At 42.6% G+C, this 12,841-nt stretch overlaps 1 protein-coding gene across 1 annotated transcript in view; it reads left to right on the top strand.

Moving 5' to 3' along the window:
* The first annotated feature begins 6,264 nt into the window (after window positions 1-6,264).
* Window positions 6,265-12,841, top strand: part of LOC120537720 (interleukin-6 receptor subunit beta-like) — a 109,028-nt gene continuing 102,451 nt past the window's right edge. The window contains exon 1 of the mRNA XM_039766872.1: window positions 6,265-6,498. The gene's annotated coding sequence lies outside the window, so the exon portion shown is untranslated. The remainder of the gene's footprint in view (window positions 6,499-12,841) is intronic.

Below are 12,841 nucleotides of genomic sequence, written 5' to 3'. Positions count from 1 at the left end.
ACAGTCTCAATGCAAAATCCAAAACGTGTTCACAAGACAGAGCAAAAAGCCATAAAAGTCAAAAAGTAATTCACCAAAATATCAAAAGAGCGCAAACACAGAAGAACTCACCAACAACAGCACACATTCTCAATGAACCGCAAGGGACTCTTAATGAACCCAAGTTCTCTTAACAGAGTCCTTTGACAGTGATGAGCAGGTGGCCCTTCCTTTTGGGGGACCACCAACAAAACATGCAACATAGTAAAAGAAGCTTAAACACAAACTAAATCATCAACATTGTTAACATAAAAGAATTGAATAAGCAACAATGTGACATTTGATCCCCGGCCAGGTAAATAGCAAATTGCTGCTTTCTTCTTCACCTTACTCTTTCATTCCACACTGGCCTCTCTTCCTTCATGCTGGGATGCTCTTGCCAGATCTCCTTTACCCAAATCTGAGCTCACTTGCCTGAAGGACACAAGGTTTTTGAAATCTTCTTTCAGAAACTTTTCTGGGTCTCAGTCCCTTTCGGAGTAAAAAAAAAAGTCTAAAGTTGCTCTTCCGGAGATCCCCCTGAAACCTCAGATGTTCTTGCAGTCCTGCACTCTGAAATGCACAGGTTGTAGACAGCCCTGGTAACTGAAAGCAGGGCCATTTGTATCCCTGCTGCTGCATTACAGGGATGCTTCTCTTTTAAGAGTTTCTGGGTCCCATGTTGGAAAATGTCTAACAAGTGACTTGCTATGCTTAAATTTAGAATGTGTATCAGAGAGACGAGATTGTGTTGATGTGGACATGTGCAGAGGAGAGATGCTGGGTATATCGGGAAATGGATGCTAAGGATAGACCTGCCAGACAAGAGGAAAAGAGGAAGGCCCAAGAAGAGGTTTATGGATGTGGTGAGAGAAGACATGCAGAATATGGCGTTGACAGAGCAAGATGGAGAGGACAGCAAGAAATGGAAAAAGATGATCTGCTGTTGGTGACCCCCTAAAGGGAGGAGGAGAGGAAGAAGAGGAAGAAGAAGAAGACTTTATGAAGAAGAAGAAGAAGAAGGCTTTATGAAGAAGAAGGCTTTATGAAGAAGAAGAAGAAGAAGAAGAAGACTTTATGACTTTGTGGAAACCTGACACCTATGTAAGCTTGCTTGACATCCCATTACAAAAATCATGGGAGGTAATATGGAGTCGACACCCACACTTTGCAGCTATGACAGCCTCCACTCTTCTCTCCACAAGATTTTGTTGTGTTCTGGAGAAATTAGGCTCTGTAGTGGCCTTCAAGTTCCTCCATGTCTTTATGGGCCTGACTTTGTGAACAGGGGTACAGTCGTGCTTTAACAGAAAATGGCCTCCATAAACTGTTGCCACAAAGTTGTAATTTCACAATTGTCTCAACTGTCTTTGTATGTTGTAGCATTAACTTGACCCTTCACTAGAACCAAGGTGCCTTACCCAAACCCTGAAAATCAGCCACAGACCATCATCACTCTTTCACCACACTTTAGAGTAGCACTGTGCAGTCCACAAGGTAGCATTCTCCTGGTGTCTGCCAAGCCCAGTTTCTTCCACCAGACTGCCAGATATTAAAATGTGACTCATCACTCCAGGGGACTCCAGAGTCCAATGGTGGTGTGTTTTGCACCACTTCAGCTGACACCTAGTATTGCACATAGTGATCTTAAGCTTGTGGGCAGCTGCATGGCTATGGAAACCCATTCCATGAAGCTCCTGACACACTGTCCTTGTGCTGGTGTTGCTTCCAAAGGCAGCTTGGAACTCTGCTTTGAGTGATGTCACCAAGGATGGGCAATTTTTATGCACTGTGCACTTCAGCACTTGCTGACCCATCCCTGTGAGTTTGCGTGGTCTACTACTTCATGGATGAGCTGTTGTTGCTCCTCAGTACTCCCACTTCACAAAAATAGCCCTGAAAGTTGGCCAGGGCAGATCTAGCAGAGCAGAAACATCACATAATGACTTGTGGCAAACATGCCATCCTATGACAGTGCCATGTTTAGTCACTGAGCTCTTCAGTGTGCCCCATTCTACTGGCAATGCTTGTCCATGGAGATTGTGTGGTGATGTGCTTGATTTGATGTACTTGTTACCAATGAAACACAATAATTTGGAGGGGGTGTCCATGCACTTTTGACTGTTTAATGTATGTGGGGTGATAAAAAGGCTCTGAGCCTTAACCCAAAAGGAGTGTTCCACAATTGTCCAAAAATTAGCCCGGGTGTCCTAAAATATGAGAATTACAGGTTTGTAACATGTGGGGTTTATAGATTTCAGTATGTAGAGGTTAACATGGATGCTGAAAATGCAGAATCAACTATTGTGTTGCCATTGAAGGTGTAACCACAGTGAACTTCCAGTGGCTCAATGGCAATTGCAAACAGCAGTGGTGACAGGGGGCATCCTGCTCTAGTACCACAGACTAGTTTGAAGTAGTTGTTAATACAAACTGAAGCTTCTGGACTGGTATACAGTTGTTTGATCCATACACATATGTTCAGGCCAAACCCAAAGTTCTCTAATGTACTAAAGAGGTAGTTCCATTCATTCATATCAAATGCTTTTTCTGAATCCAATGATAATAATATCTCTGGGGTGTTAGACTTTGTGGGTATATTACATTAAACAGGCATTGGAGGTTAGAAACTAAGTGTCTGCCATTAATAAATCCAGTTTGGTCTTGTGATACTACCAAAGGAAACACTTTCTCAATCCTTCTAGCTAGGACTTTGGAGTGTATCTTAACATCATTATTCAGAAGTGAAACTGGTCTGTATGATGCACATTGTAATAAGTCCTTATTTTGCTTAGGAAAGATGGTTATTAATGCTTGGCAAAAAATTTAAGGTAGAATTTTATTGTCTCCAGCTTCTGTAAATGTTATGGGACCTTCTAAACACAATTATGTGCCTTTCGAAATGATGTCCTATCATCAGGTGGGCTCCAATCAAGTTCTACACACATCTCAAAGAGAAGCAAAGCAAACAACACACACCTAAGCACAATTTGGAGTGCCACAGCATACGGTCAGAACACTTTCATGAAAGAGACATTTCAGATTTTGATTTTAAATAAAATTGTAAACTTTTCTCAAGACACGTTTTCACTTTGTGATTATTGGGTTATTGAGTGTGGATTGATGGGCAAAAATTACAAATTTATCCATTTTAAATTAAATCTACACCACAATGAAGTGTGCAGAATATTAATCCTGACTACCAGTAGTTCAAATTTGTCCTCTCTGGAGGACATATGTAAACCTGAATATCTCCAACCCACTGCATACTACTGAATTAACTCCTTTTGCCATCTACTGAGGACATTTAGGGCTTTTCAATGATGCCAAATGTGAAGGGGTGGGGCTTTGGTACCTTTCTCTTTTTCATTAAGGAAAATGGCGTCCATCACTGCAGGCACATTTTATGGGAAGAGGAAAAGTAAGTGCATTGTACTTTTTATTGAGCAAATTCTGGCTTGAAATGTTGGTGGCATGTTTAATGTAAGTCTTTTAACAACACATTTAAACATTGTCTGAATAATTTTAACTGTATTTTAGTGTAGTATTTAAGTGTTAAAAAAATGTCCTCTGTAGTGGACATTTGTAGTTATTTCCTCCACTTTGTTCTGTTTTTTTAAATGACAAGAAAGGGATTCATTCTCAGAAGCAGAGAGAATTTTACTGCGAATTGTTGATGGAGACTCACATATTGAGTTGTCTGATGAAGAAGATCAAGATGCAGTGTTTGAGGCAGAAGCAGAGGAAAATGATTCAGAGAGTTCTGAGGATGAAATTCAGGCAGGGCAAGCAGATGCAGAGGAGTCAGACAAAGCAGAACAGTCCACATCTGAGTCCAGTCGGCGTCCACTGTGGAGCAAGAATCCAAAGTACACCTTGAGTTGGTTTTATAAAAAAATAACTTATTTTCTCTTACAGTTGAGACTCATTTTAATTGTGTTTTTCTCTACAAGCTGTTCTTCATTTGGCAGAGTCTGTTCCCCAAGGAACCCACCTGTTCTTTGACAGGTTCTTTACAACGGTCAACCTCCTCGACACCCTGATGACAAAAGGGCTGACAGGAACTGGAACCCTCATGAATAACAGGGTTCCAAAGGAGTGCAAGATCATAGGGGATAAGCCCTTCAAAAGAAAGGAAGAGGGACATCAGAGATGGTAGTTAGACGAAACCCTCCTGAACTTGCTGTCATAAAGTGGTTGGACAACAAGCCAGTTGTCATGGCATCCTCTGCCTATGGCATTGAACCTCAGGACACACGCAGAAGATGGTCCAAGAAAGACAAAAGGTTTGTCCAGGTGTCAAGGCCACTGGCAATTGCTGAGTACAACACCAACATGGGTGATGTGGACTTGGTTGACCGAATGTTGAGTTTCTACAGGATGGCCTCTCGCACTCGGAAATGGACAGTGCGTGCAGTATTCCACTTTTTTGACTTGGCAATCACCAACTCGTGGCTTCAGTATAAGAGTGACTGCCAGTTTCTGGGAAGAAACCACTGAAGTTCCTTGACTTCAAACTGCTCCTTGGTGAGGAGTTGATTACCCGGGCTCAAGCAGGAATCGCAAGTGACAGCGAAGATGACTACACTCCCCCACGTCAAAAGTGGAAACGGCAGCCAAATGCAGCTCTGAGACACTATGGCGCCATCCATCTTCCAGAGATGGTGGACGAAACACATGCATCAAGGTGTCGCAGATCTGGCTGCAAGAGCAAAACATATGTGATGTGCACAAAGTGCAAAGTATTCCTTTGTGTTTCCAAGAAGGGGAATTGCTTTTTGAAGTATCATACCAAATAAGCACAACAAAGCAAAATAAAACAGACAAACAAAAGTTATGATTGACAGTTATGGATGTTAAACTCATTCTTATGTTGACTTTTTTGTATTTTCTTTGGCACTAACTGATTGCCATCAAGATTCAGTTTCACATGTATGGCGTTCCGATGTCCACTGTTGTGGACACATGATATCTGGAAAATAAAAACTTTTTTTTGAAAAAAAATGTTTTCAGTATTCTAATTACCCTACAAAGATTAGAGAATTTAAAAAAAATGTGATTGGACAATATTTTTTTTCCTGGTAGTCAGGAGGTTAAACAGTTACATTCGAAATCCACTGAACATCACTTAATTCTGATTATTTGTAAATTCTTGTTCCACATCCTACATATTCCTAACCCACTGATCCATTGGGCAGCTGCAGCCTGAAGCAATACACTCTTATAAATGCTGGTTCTTTAATGGAACTTTATGCTTCTTTACTGGGTTGTAGAACTACTGCTTGACAAAGCATCATTTCATTCTGGGAAGGATTCTTTGCATATAAAGATGGTTCTTTGTGCTTTGAAAATTTTCCTAAAAGAAACTTGAAATCTTTAATGTGTATATGGCTGGCTACTTAGGAGGACACTAACAGATTAAAAAAAAACTGATGGTTTTAAAATTATAGCCATTGGTATTCCACAAATCTGATCCCATCTGTTCATGAATAATTACTGTATGGTGCCTGTTACAGATCTAAATTAATAAAGGTTCTTTCTGGAATCTTCATGGGGATGAGTGTTTTTGGAATCAAAATGGTTCTCCTCCCAGCACCTTTATTGTTAAGAGCTTACCTGAACAGAGTTCTAACTACACTCATATTTAATTAATGTCTTTATCCAAGGCCACTCTCACCTTCTGACTTACAGTTGATTACTTGTTATTGTTCCAGCTGGAGCTCAGACAGGTGTTGGGACTTGTTTATGACCACGTGATTAGTGGCGGGATTTGAACCCAATGCTCCAGGGGTTAAAGTGCAAGGCCTGAACCACTACACCACACTGCCGATCCGGTTGCGTGTTGGTATATTTTTTCCTCCCAAGTTCACTTCCTGGGCTGCACTCTCTGGTCTCTTCTTGAGATTTGCACATTTCAAGTTCGTAACGCCGACCTTTGAGAGGTTTCCCCTCACACACCGGATCTTGTTTCAAACCTGTAACACTCATCTCTACTTCCAAACTACGAAATTCAGACTGTGTGCCCTCCTGCTATGTTCTTCAAACGATTTCCAAATACAGTAGTTCGGTTAGAAGCGCTTTTCCCGTGTTTTAACATGATTTGATGATGGATCAAAGTGCGCCCCCCCCCCCTTCCCCCTTAAGAGAGGGGCCAATCAAAGCCACGCACCCGCAGGTTAGCGTCTTCAGCTCGACAGTGGAAATGAATCCGCGGCGTTATTAAGCTCCTCAACCTGAGGGGTAACTGTCACTGCACAGGCGGCGCTAAACGTGAGCACAGAGCTCAGCTCGCCGGAGTTACTTTTGGCCACGAGAAAGACGACGAGTGCGGCTGACCAGATCTAGGCTCGTGTTTGGACTGCCCTCCACTCATCCAACCAGCAGCCTGGCATCAGGTGGCACCCGAACTTCGCGCAGAAGAATGAGAGACGAGAATAGAGACTAGAGCTCAGCTCCCGAGCAGCAACGTGGCAGCAGGAGGTAAGAAGTTTAAAACTGAAACTTTCAGGTGTGTAAAGTCTGACTGGAGAATTCATGTAGGTGAAGAAACACGGCTAGCATGCGTTTAGATCCCCTTCGGGTATTCACAATGACCCATTTGAGTCTCGTTGGATTCTGTCTTTTTTTTCCTGCACAGGATCACAGCGTGGCCGTTCCGACTGGAGCCCGAAAAGGACGGGGAGACAGCCCATCGGACGCTCAAAACAAAAAACAAACCACACGGATACAACTTTTTATAAACCAGCCTTCCCATTGTGTCTTTGCAGTACTGAGAGAAAGGGGTTTCGTTTTCATCTCATGTCATAAAATAAACTGAAGGCATCCACGAATTATCACCGCGTTTCATTCATTCGCGTTGAAAGGGTTACGTATATATTGGACCACAGGACAGTACATACAGGGCCGCTTGAAGCCCATTTGGAGCTTTAAACAGTGGGGCGGGGGATGGCGTCCCCCGGGGTCCATAGTGGGGTACTCAGTATTAGACTTCCCTCCGTACACGGAGCGCGCGCCCCCTGTTAACGCGGGCTTCACGGAGCGCGCAACCCTCAACTTTCATAAACGGCGTCAATAATGGAGTGAGCGGTTCAGGCTGTAATCACCCTTCCGATTTTTTTTGTGATTGCCTACCCACGTCGCCTAAATCCGTCACTGCGCCTGGCCGCTCACATCTCAGGTCTTTGGACCTGGCGAAATGGGATAGCGTGATCCTTTCATGTACTTGTACTTTATTTCGCTTTCCATACTGTGTCGTTAGTCACATTTTGTTATTTTAATGACAATAACTATAACTGTGGTTATGGCGCCACCTTAAAACAGTTCAGGGCATACTGATACCTCGTTAACCTGCACTCTTAAAAAAAACAACGGTTGTTTAATGGCATTTTATTGGGTTGTGTGGTTCCTCATTGGACCGTCGCTTCACAAAAGAATCATTTCATTCTGTTGAAAGGTTCCTAATATGTTAGGCAGGCGTGTTAACGCTTTAGAGTTCAAACCCGGCTACTGATACCGTGTGACCATGATTCGTTCACTTCACACGCCTGTGCTCCAAATGGACAAAAGAACTGTCACCTCTTGTATCTGTCAGATGTTTTAAGTCGCCGTCCGCCCAATAATAAGTAATGAGAATATTATGAAATCGTGACTATATAATGCAGGATACTAGCAGATCAAGACAATCTTAACTTAGCCTGTGCTACTCTCCTTTTAAATTAATGAGCTCATATGAATTTTACAAATCAATTATCATCTATATATGATTGTTTATTATGCATTTTTTGGAGCTAAGGTTCTTGTCGTGGATGGTTCTTTTAGAAACCCCTATGGCAACTCTCTGGCACCTTTTGTTTTTAAGAGTACAGAGTTCCTTTGGAGGTATAACTACGCGAAACAAGGAAAGAAGACCACTCATGTAAGAGGAGTCAAACTCAGAAAATGGTAAGACGTTATCCTTGGAGTCATTCTTTATTCACGGCTTCAAGACTGATGGCCCCATCTCTCCCAGTCTGCCATTTCGTTTATTTCCGTGCAGCTTAGCCCCGTATGGTCTGCTGCAGCTCACAGGTCAGATTTGCTGGCACATATGTCCGTCCATTCATACTAGCCATCCTAGCAGCAGATGACTCATAGGTCTCGACCACGAACGGGACCGCAGTACTCAGAAAATGCACAAGTACATCGGGGCATTGAGGCTCCGACATAAAAAGTCAACATAGAGACTGCAAGTGCCCGCGGGGCAGATCAAGCAAACCTGAATTGAACCTAATATTGTACATGGAATGCGAGTCATTTTAAAATAATGAGCCGGTTGGTTTTTCCCAAATCGGTTACCTTTTATTCATGGCTAAAATGTTACGGAAACAAATAACAGTTCTTCCTGGAACCTTCGGATGCTTCGGCTGGGAGCCACTTTAAAACTTTTAAGACAGCCAGTCTCCTGACTGCGAGGGTATCTCACATTCAATCCAGTTTGCTACTTTCATCGAGTTGTGTGTTATTTTTCTTATGATGGTGAGCATCAAACCGGAAAGCTTGCGCTCTTCACTGCACCAGAGTTTGTTAATTTATAGGTCGCGGGTTGTCGCAGTTGGTTTCGCTTATGGTTTGCAAAGTTTGTTGCGGTGTTTTTTCTCTCTCTTTCTCTTATTTTTTTTTTTTTATTTTTATTTTCACTGTAACCCCTTCTCAGGCCATCTAACCCTATCACCGTACTCATCATTGGAGACTGGCGTCATGATGTTGTATATAAGGACTCTGGACGTTACTCATTTCCTTCATGTGCTCCGCTATCCTCACACAGGTCAAAGACATGCAGGTTAGGTGAATTGGCAATCCTAAATTGTCCCTATAGTGAGTGGTCAGGCTCCAGTAGACCCCCGCGACCCTGGTCAGGACTAATGACTGAGTGACTCTTCCACCAGTTATATAGCAGATTTGTAAGATCGTACAAATTGATTTGTTTTTTCATTGTTATTTATTCGTTATTCTCGCCTAATCTTATTTTTTTTATCTTTTCTTGTAACTTTCTTTTTGACATATTGTAAAGCACTTTGAGCTACAATGTTTACGTGTAAAAAATGCTATAAATATTGTTGTTGTTTAAATATAAGATATTGTTCCGCTCTGACGTTGACGTAGGGGTGTGGGCATGTGGGGGGTCCCGATCTGACGGTCTCGACGACACAAAAGAAGGGCAAGATTGGGTCGCGAGAAAAAAAGAAACCCTGCAACTACACCCAACTGCTGGAGCAACAAATCCCATCAGATTGAAGCACTTGCTGGTTCTTAAGAGTCTCATAATATCAGCAAAATCCTAACATGACATTCTCTGAGCGGTCTAATACAATTGGGGTCTCCAGAAGACGGTGGCTATTCCGGTTTAAGGAACAGCCTTAGATAGGACGACGACAGTTTCATCCATCCATCCATTATCCAACCATCTATATCCTAACTACAGGGTCACGGGGGTCTGCTGGAGCCAATTCCAGCCAACACAGGACGCAAGGCAGGAAACAAACCCTGGGTCGGGCCCCATCCCACCGCAGGACATACACACATCAAGCACAAACACTAGGGACAATTTAGGATCACCAATGCACCTAACTTGCATATCTTTGGACTGTGGGAGGAAACCCATGTAGACACGGGGAGAACATGCATACTCCACGCATGGACCCGGGAAGTAAAACCCGGGTCTCCTAACGGCTAGGCGGCAGCTCTACCCATTGCGCCACCGTGCCACCCGACGACAGTTTTAAAATCGCTAATTAATGTATCATAAGTTACGTATTTAGCTGACACCTTGCCGACGTACAGCAACTGATATTACATTTCTTCTTTGATTCTCCATTTGGACCACAGGCAGGTGAAGTGAACTGCTCATGGTCAAACAGTGTCAGTAACGCGGTTTGAACCCAAAACCTCAGGGTCTGAAGTCCAAATGCTTAACCACTGTGTCCCTCTACCTGCCTAATCGAACGCGCACAATTTAAAGGGCCAGCGCGCGACAATGACAGACAGCCTATACTCCACCTCAAGATCTATGAGGCTTGAGCGCTGCCCGCTGCGCCACCCTCTAATGGTCATTCTCATACATTCATTCAATGTGTTAATTTAGTCCGACGATTTTGCTGCCAGTGATAACGTGTAATTGCAGATCCACAGAGAGAACGGGAGATATTTTCACCGTCGCAAATTAGTCAGCCTTTTGGGATTAAATCTGATTAAGTGTAAATTGCTCCCAGTAAAACATTTTTATGAATATAATGATTAATCCGTTGGCTAAAATGACGTCATCAGCGATGCAATTCGATCTAGAAATGACTTCGCTGTAAAACTGTTCTAAACTTATTTTTGAATATTGTTGTTATTAGCAATGCGGCGCAAGAAAAGGGACTGTATGCTTACGCACAGGATAACAAAATAACCGACAATAACAAGACAATACGGTTGAGCAGGCATAGCAAAGTCTCGAACGAATGGCGTTAACCAAATGCGCTAATCAGCGGTTATAATTGACCATGAAACAACAGCAGCCATCCAGTCGTTAATGTTTTAGTTTAATTCTCTATCAATATCGCATATGGAACAATATAAATGTATAAATCAATCAATCCACGTGTTCTACAAAAGTGTTATCCTATAGTGGCACCATAGGAACGTTTTAAAGGCTCAAGGGTCACCTCTGGACGCTTTCTGACAAGGACAATGCCACTTCGTTGTCAGCTAACCATTGTTTAACCATTCCATCTATCCATCCATTTTTCCTTAGCCCATTTATCCAGGGCATGGTTGAGGGGGCAGTTGGATCCTATTCCATCAATCATTGGGTGCAAGGAACAACACACAGTGTAGGTCTGGCTTCATCCAGTCATTTAGCTGGGCTTAAGCCCCCTCAGATACTGTGCTGAGACTACAAGAAAGCTATGCTATTTGGTTTACTGTAGCTTGATGGATTTTTGGGGGTTTATCACACCATGCCTCCCCTGTTATTCCAGATTACTCCCAAAGACTTAGCCATCTAACCTGCATATGTTTGGAGTGCACAGGAGGAAATCAAAGCACCCACAGGGACACTGGGAGAACATGCAAACTTATAGTTCAACAATATACGTTCATGGACAGATATTGTTAGGTTTGCTTTATGTTAATCAGTTTAGCTCTGCTTTGTCTTCTTGTGTGTTTAAATACATCTGTGTCGTTATGCATGTGTAATGACTGATTTGTAAAGTCTGTAATTGCATTTACCAGTGAACTTGTTGCAGAGCTCAGGGAAGAGCGCTATAATCAAATTAACTGAATACACGTTGCCAAACAAAAGTTATGAAAGGGGACAACCTTTGTCAGCACAATATCGGACACATTTATAGATTTGGATGTGGGAGGGTTAAGCAGACTATGAGGTCAAAGACACACGTGCAGACATCACGGCCGGAGCTAACTAGTGCGCCACCACTACACACGGTAGCGGACTGCAGATAATTCATCCCCACTCTTAAAAATAACAGTTTTGTAAAGACACTTTACTGGGTTGTGTCCCATAGTGTCCTATTAGGTCACTAAACAGAAGTCTTTAATGTTTAGTAGGCTAACTAGAAGGATACAACAGATCAAGAAAACCTGGAAATGGCCTATGTGTCATTGTATGCTGTAAGTCCTTTTAAAATCAGAAACCCGTTCACAAATCCGTCACCATGTGTTCATGATTATTTATGGTATCTGTAAATGGATCTAAATAAATAAAAGGTTCCTTCTGGACTTTTCATGTCTATGCTTATTTCAGAGCCAAACAACGTTCTCTTATTTTTAAGCATGCATACCTAATCTTAAATGAACAGCCTAATCCACTTCTGGAAAAGTAATAAAATATATAAAAACCGGCATTGATAGCGCTGCTACCTTACGGCTCCATAGCTCTGCACGTTCTCTCTCCGTAACTGGGCGGGTTTTCTCAGTAATCTCCGCCTACATTCCAAAGACTTGCAGACGGAGTCGCAAATCGAAATTAGCCAATCAGGTGATGTGTAGAGCTGCACGTGTGACAGTTCAGAAACGATTTATGCCTACGCTGTCAGCACCCACTCAGAAAAGCGAATTCGGAAATGAACGAGTGGAAGCGAGTGACAGGTAGCTCTCGCGTTTTTCTAGGTTTTGCATAGCGCGTGCGTGATTCGTCATGATCCATCCTGCACAGCAGTTTTGTTTCTTTCTCTTCTCCGTTGCGGCGAACATTGCACACGCACCATTAGACTTAAAAACACATTTTAGATTTCATTAGGTTATATTCAACAGTATGTTAATACTAAGTTATCTTCTCATAGGCATATGCTTTTCGTTAAGAGTGCATGTGCGTTTACATTCATCATTAATATTACAAAATGCTGATAAACTCATTTTAATATTGCGTTGAATCATTGATGCCGTCATTGTAGCCCTCGTGTTAATCATTATGAACTCAAGAGAGTTTTTATCAGAGTTAATTCCAGTTGGATGACCAAGCTGCATCTGTGTAACCGTCTCCCAGTTGATCTGCGCGCATACACTTTGCCAACTATTAATTCGTCGCTCAAATCCGTTTATCTAGAGCAGGGTTGCCGGAGCCATCCCAGCAAATAAAATCAGACGCAAGGCTGGAACAATCCCTGAATGGGACACCAGTCCATCGTATGTTAAAAACACAGAAACACACTCATACCAGGGGCCAATTTAGCATCGACGACCCACCTGAACTACACGTCTATGGACAGCTGGATGAAATCGGAGTACCAGACAGGGAAGGAAATGCAACCGATTGGGATCACCCGAACTCCATGTTGCGAGT

Source organism: Polypterus senegalus, chromosome 10 (assembly GCF_016835505.1).
Source record: "Polypterus senegalus isolate Bchr_013 chromosome 10, ASM1683550v1, whole genome shotgun sequence".
NCBI lineage: Eukaryota > Metazoa > Chordata > Cladistia > Polypteriformes > Polypteridae > Polypterus > Polypterus senegalus.
The sequence above is the reverse complement of the archived record's forward strand: the minus strand, read 5'-3'. Positions and strand labels throughout refer to the sequence as shown.